The sequence below is a fragment of the Suricata suricatta genome, chromosome 6 (genome assembly GCF_006229205.1).
Source record: "Suricata suricatta isolate VVHF042 chromosome 6, meerkat_22Aug2017_6uvM2_HiC, whole genome shotgun sequence".
NCBI lineage: Eukaryota > Metazoa > Chordata > Mammalia > Carnivora > Herpestidae > Suricata > Suricata suricatta.
In genome coordinates this window covers 76058386-76074194 of record NC_043705.1, presented here as the reverse complement: position 1 = coordinate 76074194, position 15809 = coordinate 76058386, and the positions used below count along the sequence as shown (strand labels likewise).

The following is a 15809-nucleotide window of genomic DNA, read 5'->3' as shown; positions in this document are numbered from 1 at the left end:
AATATGGGAGATAGACTACTTTGTGTTTGAAACCTACGTTTGCTATATATTATCTGAATCAGAGGGTAGTACCTAACTACTTGGCACTTCTGTTGCATAGTCGGCACAAGGGTAGTAACACAGACCTGGAAGACTTTTGTGAGCATAAAATTATGCAAGAAATACTGCTTACAGTTTCTTGTATGCAGATACTGCTTAAAAAATCTTACTTGTCTATCAACAACCTCTCCACAATTACATAAAATGCAAAAGTAGAGACACATCTTTTGAGTTTAATTTGGAAGATTATATTACTAATATTGCTAGTAATAAAAACAATACTAGTGGCAAGAGGAAGCTTTATATTTTGTTACCAGTTATCAATGAAATTCTATTTTTTAATAATTTTCTTTGTTCCTCTCTACTTCACTTTAGCTTGCTCTAATTACATAGTATCTCTATCTTTTTGCCAAACTACAATTAAAGAGGGGGACATGGAAAGAAAGATAAACTAATATGTCTCTTGCTTTAAACAAAAACATATATTCCTATAGGAAAATTCTTCTGTAAGTATTTTTGGCAAATCGACATATTTTGAAACTGTGACATCTGATGCTACCTCAAAATTAACCTTTTACCTCTTTACCCATATTAGTAAGTGACTCCCAACAAACACTTTACACCTAACTTTTACCTCCAAAGACATGGTAAGGGTCAAAAATAAAGTGGATGTAAGGAATACCCTTGTATACTTTATTTGACTTTCAATAGTCCTTTTCCACTGTGACACATAAAAAAAAAAAAAAGGCCTCATCAGATTATCCTGCTTTATTCAGCAAAAATAGACAGTTTCCATTCTAAAACTGTCTAATTAAAAAAAGAAGTTTTGCTATTGGGATTCTTACACATAAAAGACCACTCTGTAGCTACATAAATAATGTTACTATCATGTGACATTGTGTCACTTAGTGGTTCTCATAGATGCTTTACTTTATAGAAAAAGAAAGCATTGTATATTACCAGTAATAATTTCAGTTGTTTATAGTAATTAAAATATTTAAAACTATAAACTTTAATAAACATAAAAAATAAGATGAATTAAATATGATCAAAGCTGTAAAGCAATAAATTAAAATTAATATGAATTTGACATAATGTCTAATGATGTTTTGCTTTAGTCAAATTACCAGGTCCAACATGTTTATGTTACTGGCTAATATAACACAGGTTTTTTTAAGTTCAGTATAAGTATACAACTGCTTTGTGTAATGACTTCTTTCCCCCACTATTTTAATGAGAGTCCTATAATCCACACAAAGAGCATGGATGGTAGGCAACTGCACAGAGAAGGTCAGAGTTCAGGGACGTAATTTACGCTAAAAATATTAAGCTTACAGTTGAACACACTTTTGTGGCATTTTGTGAGATAATGGGAGGAATGAGAGTAGTTGGTGAAGAGGTCCCAAAGAGGTCCCATAGCCAAAGAATCATGATTGGACTCACAATGAAATAATGATCCAAACCCACCAGGATAAATACATGCCTTCTCTGGGTCCCCCTGTTCCTTTCATTACCTGTTTATGGGTTTATCTGTACGTTCAGATCAGATTAGTGGGTTTTATATTACAGGAGGAGGGGACTAGTATCTACAGAATTGTCTCAGCAGGAGACAATAAGGAATGAGGAGAACTAAGGGAAAAGTGTGAGAAACACATTAGCTCCCCACCATTGCTTCAAGTGTGCAGGCGTTCATCTGTTCTAAAATATTAGATGAGCAAAGGATGTCATCTGGAAGTGGTGAATCATGGGAATCTACTCTTGAAGCCAAGACTACACTGTATGTTAGCTAACTTGACAGTTTAAAGAATAAATAAATAAAAATAAAGTATTAGTGAACTAAAAAAATATTTCACATAAAGAGCTGGTTCTGCTGCTAGCAAAAACAATGGATTAATCCTCACTGCACGTCAAGAAACAGAAACAAACTTGAGTTACCTCATATAACAAGAAGTGTACTGGAGAGACACAGAGCTATAAGAACCCAGACAGTCTGGTGCTCAGAAAGATACAGTGCTTGTACCATGGTAGAATCTTTACACCAGTGTCTTGGCATTACTCTAGCTCGGTTATTTGCCAATTATAGGTTCCATTATTGGTCTTCATACACCTAGAGACAGATCTATAGTCCTTTCTCTTCTTTGTAACCACTGATTACTCACAGTTCTGCCTCCTCAAAACTTTGATTTATGATCATCACTCAGGGTTCTAATTCTCTCATGACATCTTTCAGCTTCTGCTCCCCTTCTTAATCACTAATTATTTCCCTATTTCCTGATCAGTTGAATCAGGTGGCAGAAAGAGTTCTGCTATCTGCACAGGTCAGATTCTTCAGCAAGGGCTGCAGACAGGAAAGACTGGCCTGGGAATTATCATAGTTTGTTAGGCATCGAGGCTGACATCTGTAACATAACAATGAGCACAATTTGCTCAACATGAACCTTCACTGAGAATGAAGACAAAAATGTTTATTTTAAATAATATATCAAAGTACAATTATTCATGGCACAGTACCAGAGAATAGCTGTGTCCATAACAACTAGCAAAATGCATCAGTTTCATTCAAATATAATCTGACCTCAGGGATTTTATGTGTGTCATGCTGCCCACTACAATTTAAGGAGCTATTTATAAAAATCAATATAGTGTGCAGGTAATCTGACATATTTCCTACCTCAACTGTAAGACACTTAAGAACCTCATATCATGGTTATATGGGATCATGAGGTCATATTTAAATAACCAGAGAAATCTCAGCTGCCAAAAAAATAAAGCAGATGCACTATATGAATTTCACAAAAACACTTCATATTCATTCCTTTTCATAAGAATTGTTGAGGAAAAACACATAAATAAATCAACTTCTTAGCCATGGTAAAAATCAATTTTTAACAAACATAAATGCTCTAGTTTAGAACTGCCAGCTAAGGAATTGAGTGTGAGAGCTTTTAACTTAGATTTAATAAATGCAAAAACTTTCACCCCTATTGCTTACAGGATCTCTAAAAATTTCTTAATCCTGACTACAGCAAAAAGTGTCTCCAGAAAAGGATAAATTTTTAAAATATTCTGACCTCAAAACAAACCAATTTAGTATACTGTGTCCTTAAGAATTCTCTTTTAGGGGCACCTGGGTGGCTCAGTTGGTTGAGCAGCCGAGTTTGGCTCAGGTCATGATCTCACAACTCAAAGTCTTGTGAGTTTGAGGCCCCACATTGGGCTCTGTGGTGAGGGCTCAGAGCCAAGAGCCTGCTTCAAATTCTCTCTCTCTCTCTCTCTCTCTCTCTCTGCCCATCCCCTGCTCATGCTCTCTCTCTCTCAAAAATAAATAAACATTTAAAAAAACAAGGAATTCTCTTTTATACAAATGGTCATTAACACTTAGAAAATAAAATAGAGGGCATCAAAATCTCTACATAATAAAAATCTCAAGCAGGTGAGAACTCCATAGCTGATGAAGACCTTCCACATTATATCAATTCACTGTAAACAGCAAGCCTCAGTGTTTGGACCCATGTCGATTTCATTCTCCTTCCCTCAAGAGTGAGGTCATATTTGTTAGTCACTGAATTTTGTGTACACATTCAATAAGAAGCTCCTATTCTATTAACTGTTTATTTGTTCTAATCACACAGATTAATATATAGAATTTGGCATATTTGGTCAAGAGCCTGGAAAGAGATACAAACAAATTGAAAAGAAAATTCAGAATACCTTTGGAGTGTGCTTGAGGAACCTGTTGCCTTGAAAACGTGTAAGTCATCTTTTGATAAATGATACCAGGCTGGTTAGATGTTGTTGCTGCTGTTTTTTCATCACCTTAGTGAATAACAGCAATATCACTAGATACATTTCATTATATGTTTACAGGTTTAACTAGGGCTTTTTTTTAATTATGCAAAGAAATTATGAATGAGTCTCATGGTTCCACCTATGAGGACTAATTATGTAAATGTTTTATGTTTGTGGTTCATTTTTAAAATCTATATTTGGAACAAAAAATGAAGTACTTCATTGTCTGTTGATTACAGAACACATCAAACTCATTTTCCCCAAAATGTTATTCAAATTGGAATTTTGAAAAAGCTGAAGGGTTCAGGTGGATTAACAGATCAACTCCCTTACAAGTTATTTAAAGGGTAACATACCTGAACTGGAGAATAATATTACAAATACAGTACCATAAACTCTTCCTAAAGTGTAATTTGTGTGCTATTGCCATAAACCAAGAATCGCAATATCTTACAGTCAAAAGGAATGTCACTTATTTAAATTCTCAACTTCCATATGTTACTGATACAAAAAATTAGCTTTCAAAAACTTAAATAATTTCCCAGAGTCAAATAAATGGTGGTGAGCCTGGATAGGAATTTCTGCATACTCATCTGATTAGAACTGAAGATCTAGATGGACTGTGTTGCTAATTCAACAAACATGTTTCTAAACAAAATGAAAATAAGAAATCATGGAAACTTTCTGTAAATAGTGTCTTGATATCATAATTTAAATTATATTAAAAATGTGTCCTATACTCCTTCTGTCTTGTAAACTTTACATCATAATTACTTTTTAATGTTTTAAATTAAACAAATGAGAAGATAAGCATTCTCCTATATTCAGATAATGTGGTTTTCTTATCACAATCCAGATCATTAATTGTGATACTTATGCAGTGCAAAGAAAGAGAGGTAAATATTAATCACAATAACATAAGATAAAACAAAAAATCATTATGTTTAGCAGAAATTTACCACTTTTTAAGCCAGTAATTGCAAACTGGGAGCTTATAGATTCTGGCATTCAACTTTCGATTTAGCCAACTCATGTTTTATTTTTTATAAATTGATTTAATTATAAGCCATTACAAATTGGGCACTTCAAAGAAAAATCCAGATTTTCAGGTTCTCTCAACAATTAAAAAAATGACAGTATAGGATTACATGTTTTTTTCATGTTTATTAGTTAATTTATTTATTTAGAGATACAAAGAGAAAGGGTAAGAGGGGAAAGGGCTGAGACAGAGAGGGAGAGAGACCAAGCAGTCTCCACACTCCTTGCAGAGCCCAGTGTGGGGGCTCAATCCCATGACTGTGAGATCATGACCTGAGCCGAAATCAAGAGTCGGTGCTTAACTGACGGAGCTACCCAGGTGTCCCCCAGGATTTCATTTTCAGATAGGAACCAATTCATAGGAGCTGAGTAGCTGCCCTTTAGGCAGATTATACCCTCTTCAGGTATCCTACGGTCCTCACCACTCCCTACCGGTCACTCAAATAGATTAACTGCCTGGACCCTGTATTCTTATGAGGTTGTAACATGATCTGGTAATCAATATCTAATAATTTCACATAGCACATCTATTTGTTCAACTTCCTAGAGAAATATATTGTGGTTAAAAATATTGTTATTGCTGAAAATAACAGCAGCAAATAAAATAAATCCCCAACTAGAATTTATTAAACGACATAGATATTTACTATCCTACATGTCAAGAAGTTCTGAACTCACTTCTTAAGCTGGCTAATTCAGCAGCTCAATGACAGATATCTCAAGCAACAACAATCTCTAGGCTTCCTTCTTTGCCATCCTGAGCATATCATCTCAGTTTCTCTGGCTACCTCCTTCTCTCATCCCATGTTGACAGGCATTGGTAATGATATCGTAACAGCCAATAAATTTCAGGGTGAGAAAATAGTCTCCTCCTTTGTATGTCTTTTGTATTTATCACTAAGGATACATTTCCCAAAATATCCCCAGAATTCCTCAACATTTCATTTTTACTTCCTATAGCTCAAAGAAGGGCACATGGTTACTATATTAAGGTTCTCCAGAGAAATAGAAATGATTAGGATATGTGTATACATATGTAGAAAGATTTATCTAAGGAATTGGCTCATGTGATTATGGAGGCTGGCAATTCCAAAATCTTCAGAGTGCAGATAGGAAGAGCTTATGTTTCAGTTCAAGTCCAAAGGCTATCTGCTGGCAGAATTCCCTCTTGCTGTGGTGAGGTAAGTCTTGTGTTTGACTCAAGCCTTTGGTTGATTGCATAAGGCCCACCCACCTTAGGAATCAATCTGTTTTCCTCAGAGTCCATAGATTGAAATGCTAATCTCATCCACAAGCACACTCACAAATATGCAAAATAATGTTTGACCACATGTCTGTGCACTTAGCCCAGCTGAGGTGACACAGAAAATTAATCATCACACTATACAGAATTTCAACAATTTAGGAAGTAAAGATAGAGATAGAGGAATGGCTACAGGAGACCAAAGGTGATTTATTCTGAAAGACACATCAGTTGGTCCTGTTGTTTAATTAAACTTGAAGCTTCAGAGAGAATAATCAAGGAATAAGAAAATGATGCCTTCTTAAATAAAGTTCAGAGTAATCAAAATTGCCACTGAAATGAGTGTCCTGATGAGGTGATTTGGGCCATATGCCCAAAAGGGAAGCCAAAACAACTCTTAGAATCTCTTTTATTTTATGGAGGCTGATTCATTGCCCATTTCATAAATGTATTCTTACACATTGAAAATGAAATGACTTAGCATATTTCATCTTTTGCAAGTACCACCAGGAAACTTAGACACAGCTTTATATCCAATTACACACCCTCTAACAGCTGTCTTCCCTATTATTAGACTTTAAGAGGGAGGAGAGCATACTAGTTAAAAGTACAGATTCTGAAATGAAATAGTTTGGAATCAGACTCCAGTTTATACTTAACAAATGTGTGACCTTAAGAAAATTCTTTATCCTGAGTTTCAATGTTTTCATTTAAAAAATGATTTTTATTAATGTAAAATGAATTAACATGTATAACAGAGCTTGACACATTATAAATGTGTGTCCTATTATTTTTATCACTCTTACAAAATTCTTTGTAATGCTTTAATTATGAAAGTTGTGCTATGCTTATCTTTCAAAGTGGCATCAAAATCTTTTACATAGGAAGAGAAGACAGTAAGTAGTCTCTTAGAGATTGTACACTAATTTTTTAAAAAGTTTTACTTTTAAGTAATCTCTGAACACAAAGTGAGGCTCAAAGTCACAATCCCGAGATCAAGAGCAGCATGCTCTACCAACTGGGCCAGCCAGGCACCCCTGGACATTCACTTTTTTTGAGGGGTGGGGGGTAGAAAAAACTATCTCAAGATGGAAAAGGGAGAAGGGATAGAATAGGGAGTTGATGTCTTTCGAGAGCAAATGGAGCAAATTTCTAAGAGAAGAAGGATGCAGGCAATGTGATGGAGGAGAAGGAAAGAAATAATCCTTGGGTCCCAAAGATAAATTAAACATACAGAATAGTTTTAGGATGCAAAAGCAAAGAAACTGAAGATTTCTCCTTATATTTATGCATAAGTTATCTATTGTTATACAAACAAGGCACACATATTACCTCACAATCTCAGTGGGTAAGGAGCTCAACAATGACTTAGTTGGACCTTGTGTTTCAGAGTCATATAAGGTTTCAATACAGGTGTCAGTAAAGTCTCATCTGAGGCTCAAATGGGAAATGATCCACTCATGTGATTACTGGCAGGATTCAATTCCTTGTGCTGCCAGAATCAGGGCCCTTGTTCCTTGCTGGCTATTTGTTGGAGGTTACCTTCCCCATGCCATTGGTTTTTTCCATATGGCAGCTCACAATATGCCATCTTGTTTCTTTACAGCCAGCAAGGGAGAATTTGAAAATCGTAGCAAGATGTGTGGTATAATCTTATGTAATGTAATCACTCACATGAATTCATGCACGTCCTGTCACCTTTACCATACTCTACTAGTTAAGTCATGAGTCCTGCCCGTCCTCAGAGGGAAAGGTTTACATAGGATATGAATACCAGAAGGCAAGAATATCAGGGGCCACCAAAGAGTCTGCCTCCCTCATATTACTAATACATTTTCTTCCTTTCAACAACTTTAATTATATTAAGATTTACATTGCTCTTTCTCTTTGACCACCAGAAAGTCCAAAGCCAAAATTTTGACTCAGCTTTAGAAACTATCTAAGGTCTAATAGTCTATGTATCTGTAGTATAAATACCAGCTTACAATGACCTTCCCTATAAGTCTATAAGTAGATGTCAACTGTTGCCAATGACTTAACACATCTTTTCTCCATTTATTTTCAATAAACATGTTCCTCTAATTCCTGCAAATCCTCTGGAGAATAAGATGTTGAATCCATAAATCTACCATAAGGGTATTATTAAAAAGAATAGCTCAGCTTAGAAAACTCATGAAGCCACAATGCTACATCAGCTTTTCTGGTTTTCTCCATTGGTACTGCAAAAATCCCACAGGTGAAAACACATTCCATTCCTCACTTGATGTCACTACTGATGTCCCTAATTAGAGCCCAAGTCATTCAATTCAGTTACTATACCTACTACAACCTTCACTTAATCAACAGTAATGTCCCTTTCAAATTGATTTTGTACAAGTTCTCTTCTAAAACCCATACTAAGACCAAAAAAAGGCAAGCAATATAATCACACCAGGGATTAAAATTAGGGAGAAAAGTATTCGGTTTATAATACACATTCTATAAATAGATGCACAATACAATGCAGTAGGGAGAAAATGACATTTTTTAGCAAAGCACTACTTTGAACTGACTTCCATGATACATGAAATATTTTAGAAGGCTTTTTCTTAATTTTGATCAATATTAGTATACTATTTTTAAAAGAATGTTTTGTGTTAACTTTATCAAACCTAGTTTTATCTCATGTTCTCCAGGTTTTCTGTTCATATCATAGCACTAAAACAATGAAGAATAATTAATATCTTTGAAGTCACCTATAATTTTTATGTCAGCTCTTTCAGGAAGTTTCTGCTTCCTGGTGAATAATAATTTCAGGCTGTGAGAAAATGAGAAACGTTTTAAAATATGCTTTCAGCTTGTATTTTTCTCACCTTTTTTTTTTTTTTTTAAATTCTTTTCTGGTGTTAGCTTTACTCACTCTTACACATTAAGTGAGCGTCTCTGATGCTTGGGGCAAGCCGTGGCGGCGTTGCCGATGGTGACTGCAATCTTCTCAGAGGACACTGCATTATTCTGTCACACAGGTTATTGCACTTCACTTTACATAGATGCAGATTTTTTTTAAAAAAATTAAATTTTCTCTCCTTGGGCAAACCACAGTCTCTTCATAGTCAGCAACACCGTTCCAACGGTCACTACGCCTTCCCAGCGTGACGTAGCGCGCTGATTTGTAACAGGGTAAGGCTGGCCCAATACACAGCACTGTGCGCGGAATGTTCTTTAGAGCGTCCCTGTGATTTCAAGAGGTAATAGTTATGTGCATGCTAAATCTAGATGTCTTTTAAAGAGAAAAAAGGGCACCACAAAGCTGCCTCAAAGGGCTGCCTCAAAGGGCCGGGGTGGTGTGGTCCACTATAAAGCCAGACATGTCTGCTTTGGAAAGTTAATCTCACTGCCTGCACTTCACGTGGGACTATTTGTCAGCAGATTGCTTTCTGTTCATTATAACTCTCATATTCAGGAAGAAGGAGAATTGGCCAAACCAGTAATATAAATGCATTGTATGCTCTACCCTCCCTCTTTATGATTAATTCTACCAGTGGTACAAATTTGCATGAATGAATGTCAGTGTGTTTTCTGCCCTGAACATTTCCTGCTGGCTTCAGTTCAGCCCTGCTGACATTTATTACAAATAATAGCTAAATATTCCTGATTTAATAGCTGCAGTGGCCCCACATCTGAAGGTGATGTCTGTAATAAAAGCAGACAAGACGGGCTTATAACAAATACTAATCAGATTGTGTTTGCACACATAATGGATAAGCCTCACAGATATACCCACAAAATGTAATGGTTGTTTTTTAAGTGCAGCTGCCAGAAGTCACAGTTCAAGAACATATTGGTTGCATTATTTCTTTTTCATTTCCCTTCTTCCTCCATTTCCTTAAAGGACTAAAGGCCTCTGTGCACAATCAAGATTGAATATTATCCCCTTTTTTATCTGGAAAAATGGGACACTAAACACAGAAGACCGGCTGTGGTCTTTTATTCATCTTTTGTTGCTCCTTCTAAACAAAGGGCATTGTCCCCTGATAAATTCCATTTTCTGTCTCTTATTCAAAGGTAGTTTACACACTAGCTACAGTGATTCTCACACAATGCAGGGACTGGCAAAGATACAAATAACTTTCAAAGTTCTTTCAACCTGTTGACCCAGGTGTCCCTTCTGAAAGATATAAACTAGCCCTTCCACACCTCTCACAATTGATAAAGGAGACTATAAAACCCGAGATTACAAAAAGAAGACACACAGTGCCTACTAAAGGCAGGTTTAAAAAGCTTTGGGGAATAAAAGGTGCTTTTCTCTTTATCCTACCCAAACTTCACAAGCCCCCATATGAAAATCTAAGGAGGTCAAGTTAGCATTGTCTTTCCCTTGATATTTAAACTCTTAGGAATTTGACTTACTTGGCATTAATTGTGAATAACTTTCTGAAAATATGCCTTTTTCTATTTTTGCAGTTTTCATTCCAGAGGAGACTGTGCATAAAACTATAATGAGTGGGAACTACAGCCACGAGAATTTTTTTTAAATATTGCACTGAGATATACTACCTGACTGGCAGATCATCCCTGCAGTGCATAAACCGACTGTATCACACTTGGGAACAAAAGCCTTAATCACAAATTGCCGTAAGAACTTCCACAATGATGAGCTCCAAAAATATGTTAACTTGAAGTTTAAGCATTATGGACTCTGGCATAAGCTAAGGGTGAAATGTTTTTGCTGAAGGCCCAATATTACACCCTATTCTACAGAGCGACCTTGGGTGTCCCCAAGTAATAGCTTCTAACTCCCACCCTCCTCTGATTCTTCCAGCAGATCCAGTGGTCAGTAAGACAGTGAATATGGGTCTTGGGTCCACTGGTACGTCTTCTCAAGCACCTCACTTCTACCACTATGCCCCAAGTGTCCCACAATCTAGAAGGTAGATCCGACAAAATGTTTTTTATCCTGATATTTAGAAAGAAATACAACTTGCCCACCTCAACATACTGATTGGCAGAGTCTCCCAAATGGAATTTCTTGGTTCAGTGTGATCTTCAGAAGAACTAGAAAATTAGGCAAAAAGTCTCCACATTGGTCATGAATAGAGATTGTCCTCATTTTACAGAAGAGGACACTGATGCCCAGGGGGTTGAAATGACTTGCCAAAAGTCACACAGTGAATTAAGACAGAATTTGCACTGTAGTCCTTATCTTACAGCACTTTCTCCATTACACTATTCTCCATTTACCCCCAACTCACCTGTTTTCTTCTGATACATGAGAACCACTTGACTCAGGTCATTGTCCTGAGCTGTAGTTTGATAAATGGGTTTGCTGGATTCTCATCTATTAAATCCATTTGGCCAAACATATGACCATGTATTATTCTGTCTATCCAGGACTCCATTATTCCAAACGTGGCTACCCCATCACTTGATTGTACCATTAATTTCTAATCTATCATTTTTCACTCTGGATGAGAAATCTTGTTTAGACTGACAAGGAAAGACTTCATATACATTTCTTCATTGCTAAGTGTGACACTTCCATGGCCAGCCTTTTGTAGCCAAAGGTGCTGTCCTCTGTGTCTTTTCTCCCGACAGCATTATTTTTCTCCCTTTTTTGTCACTAACAATTATGCTCCTTCCACAGTTACAGTTCACATGCTTAGCACACTGTGTTCAGATTCCTCTGTCTCCCACCGTTTGCCTTCACAAATATTCAGCTTACCAAAATGTCCATTATGACTCTGGGCCCATCTTTTATAAATCTCTTTTAGCATCTGTGTTCTTGCGAGGCCCTGGTGTGGGAACACCATTTCCCTATCCCATTTTTGTTCTATTCATAACACTGCCTCTTCTTTGAGCCTTTTACTGACATCAGGCAGATGTGATTTCTTTCTATTCTAAGCACCTAATGACCTTCTTGTCACTTCTGTTTTCATAGCACTTACATACTGGCCTACCAGTATTACAGTGAACATGCACTAGGTGCTGTAGACCATGTCTTTTATAATTTATCCTTATACCACAGGGCAACAGGACAGGGCCTTATTCTTCACTGGAAAAAATATATATAGATAGATAAATAGATAAATATTTATTATCCATAAGCCATAGCCATATATTTTAATCCATAGCAAAAATAAAGTCTGCCATCATAAAAACAATACGTTTGCAACTCTATGTCAAAACTAAAATGAAGCATATGTTACTTCAATGTTCTAAGAGCTATTTGAAAACTGAAGAGAAAGCAAAATGAATTTTATAATCTAGCATAGTATATCTAGCAGAGACTCTATGGCTGGGACCAGAAGGTTAAATGAGGGAAGCAGGAATCATAGGCAGGCAATCAATCTAAGGACTGACCCACCTTGGAGGGAGGGTCGGGGAGCTGATAGTGTAAGTCCTAGTCTGAGTCTCAAAGCCCAAGAACCAGGAGCTGATGTCCAATATTCAAGGGCAAGAGAAGATGGATGTCTCAGCTCAAAGAGAGAAAGTGAATCCACTTTTCCTCTGCCTTTTTGTTCTATTTAGGCCCTCAATGGATTAGAGAATAAATACCCACCCACCCTGGGGAGAGCAGACTGCTTTACTCAGTGTACTGAGTCAAATGCTATTCTCTTCCATGACACCCTCACAGATACACTCCGAAATAGTATTTTACCAGCTACCTGGGCAATCCTTAGCCCAGTCAAGATGATACATAAAATTAACCACCACAGAAGCCAATATTCAAATGTTTCAATATCTAGCATCTATAACCACAGTCAGAATTCTAGAAAAACTCTAAAGAGCTGAGAATATTCCAACATAGGTATATAAAAAAAATTTCACTGAGGCCATTCCTGAAGTTTAGATAAAGGCAACTGTAACCTACAACCAGGGATTAAATTTTGATAGGCAAATAGTAAAGAAAGAGGAAAAAAACACCACAACTGAACAAAAAGAAAAGATGTGTCACAGGCCCAGAAGCAAGTTGTGTTGGAGTCTGGCTTTACTCTCAGAGAGTATTTTTCTTCATTGCTACATTGCAGGAAGTCTGGTGATCTAGAGGAACCTCTGTAGAGTCAGTCATGCTTGCATTTAGTCAACAAAAACACTACTAATTTGCATTTAAAAATCAAACACACTTTTTTAATAGGCAAACCACCTTACTATGAGACAATCACCCACGCCATGTCCTCAGACTTTAATGTGCATATAAATTACCTGAGGATCTCATTAAATTGCAGATTCTGATTCAGTAGCTCAGAGATGAGACTGGAATTCTGCATTTTTCACAGTATCCATGGTGCATACTGAGTCACACTTTGAGTAAGGAAGACATACACAATAGCTAAACTGGAGCCCAAAATATAGAATGGACATATCTTAAAATCACAAGCTAGTGCTTCAATAGTGTATATATATATATGTGTGTATAACTTACACACATGCCATATAATTTGTTATACTATCTGTAATAACATGTTATATTATTTCAGACCTCTAAATATATGTTCTTGTATTTCCCTGCCAACATCTAACAAAAAATTTCAAGCACTTGTTTTCCATATTTATCTCTTGCCTCTGTCTGCTTATATTCTTTTTAATAGGTTCCAAATGAGAAATGTTCACTTCACAGATTTTAATTACCTGAAATCCTTTTTTCCTTATTGATTACCAAGAGCAAAGTAGCTTTTTGCGTTAACCTTTCAAAATGTCCAATTTAATTTATGAATACAATATTTTTTCAGGGCTCAGTGTGTATGGATGATGCATACTGTTTCATACTGCTGTTATAAAAAGACTGTTTTAATTTCCCCACAGAAATGTGCCTGGTATGGAGAACTGTGAGGGCTCATGAACAGAAGTGCCCAACGATTTGCTGGAAGAGCACCCAGCGTCCCCACAGCAATGGTATCTGTGGCAGATAAGGCATGCACTCAACTGCTGGGGAAATTTGATTTGACATCACATTAGGAATAAATCAGTTATGAAATATTCCATAATGGCTGCCTTTATTTTGTATTTCTGAAAACAAACGCCTGATTTTCTGGATTCCTGATAACGGACTAAACATTGACATAAAGCCTGGAGACAACACAGTAGGAGGAAGGGGCTGCTGGTGATGAGGCCGTCCTGAGGCATTTGAATCCGGGGCTTCCATTATACCAAATGTGGTAGCTATTCTGGGAAGCTTCAAGGTCACAGAACCGACACTGCTTGATTGCATTCACTTCTCTGATGCCTTCAGCAAGTGTTGCTCTTTTTTACATTTTCTGGGCTTTGAAATTCACGGAGCAACTTTATCCCCCCTCAACCCAATCAGAAGGCTTTCATGCAAGCCATTCTGCAAAACACAAAATCAGGGGGAAAAGAAGCTAAATCAAACTCAAATAAAAAGCAGTGATAGAAGGCTTCAACAAAGTCCACACAGGGAATCAAACCTGCTTTTAAACAAAAATATTGACATAGCAATTTAAAATAAATACCAGTTTCATATGCTGAACATTTTATTATTGGCTCACAGGACTGCAAATGTAAGGAACACATTCTTCTCTGAAACATTGCCAAAGGCAAACCTCTTAAAAACCAAACATTGTGACATGTTCTTAAGCAGCTTGCCATCATGTCGATTGTTGCATTTGGTATAACATAACGCCTGCACGTTCATTAAGCCCACATTTTGCAATTAAGGTACATATGTTTTGCTTCTCCAAATGTCTGAAAACCAGGTGGAACGAGTCAATCGCTCTAGTGACATTGAGCATTTCTACAACAATGCTGAATTCTAGCTCAGTATTTTGCATAGTCTGCCTATTATATAGAAAACAGAATTGCCAATATGTCCTTTTGTGTAAAGCTGTAAATGTTCAGATCTTAGCAAATACTAACTATGTTGCTGCTAAGGTACACGAAGCAGATGTCTACAATTACCCTGTTAAAAAAAGTTTCATTGTAAAAGACCCTTCAAATAAAGCACTGCTGCTGGTAATTGTACATTAATTGGCTTCATTCCTCTCTGGAAGTCTAGCAGAGCGCAGTCCTCTGATTTGATGCCACCCAAAGCATACTGTATGCTAAAAATATTGAGAGTTCTTGTTCTTTCTTTGCCTTTTAATCTGTAAGTAACGTGCCTATAGAAGTAAGCCCAGTGATTGTCCCAACATTCACTATTTCCTCACATTTTTAAAAAACAAAATAAAAATGAATTTCATTACAATTGGGACCAATAGTGCCTAAGGATAAGATGCAAACACAGAGTAAAGAGGCTGACCTGAAGTTAAAATGGTTAAGTTTCAGTTCATTGGAACCTTGAAATTGTGAGCACTTGGGCAACTGAAAAGTTAGGTGTCAAGTAGCTAAACAAAATATGGCTTTCACAAATAAATCCCAGCAAGGCTAGAGTTGTGTGACCTCCCCAATTTACCTCTCTAGGTATAGCACCTTATAACTCTCATCTCGATGTCAGGAAGAGCTAATTAGCTGAAAGCTACATCTGGGGTGAAAGGGCAATGGGAAGGCACAACAAGGATTGCTTCGAAATTGCTCTCACTGTGTGTCTACTGGAGAGGGGTTCAGGAAGATGGCTTAAAGTGCAAAAGCCCTTTCTGATATTTCTGACAGTTAAAGTGCCCTAAATTGGAAAGCACTCCTATATAACAGAAGAAGGAAGAAAATCATTGCTGGAGAGTGTTGATGGTTATGGGATGGTTAGACTTTGTTGTAAAACCCCATGCAACTT

The 15809-nt window shown here is 36.8% G+C and overlaps 1 long non-coding RNA gene across 3 annotated transcripts; it reads left to right on the top strand.

Annotated features, from left to right (window-relative positions):
• Positions 1-9199: 9199 nt before the first annotated feature.
• LOC115294114 lies at positions 9200-14039 on the top strand. Of its 3 annotated transcripts, none has more exons than XR_003909730.1 (4): positions 9200-9268; positions 10553-10723; positions 10914-11019; positions 13892-14039. It is a non-coding gene; the product is annotated as an uncharacterized LOC115294114 (long non-coding RNA). The 3 variants fall into 3 exon arrangements; XR_003909731.1 differs by having other exon boundaries at positions 10911-11019; XR_003909732.1 differs by lacking the exon at positions 9200-9268 and adding an exon at positions 9300-9336.
• The last annotated feature ends 1770 nt before the right edge of the window (positions 14040-15809 follow it).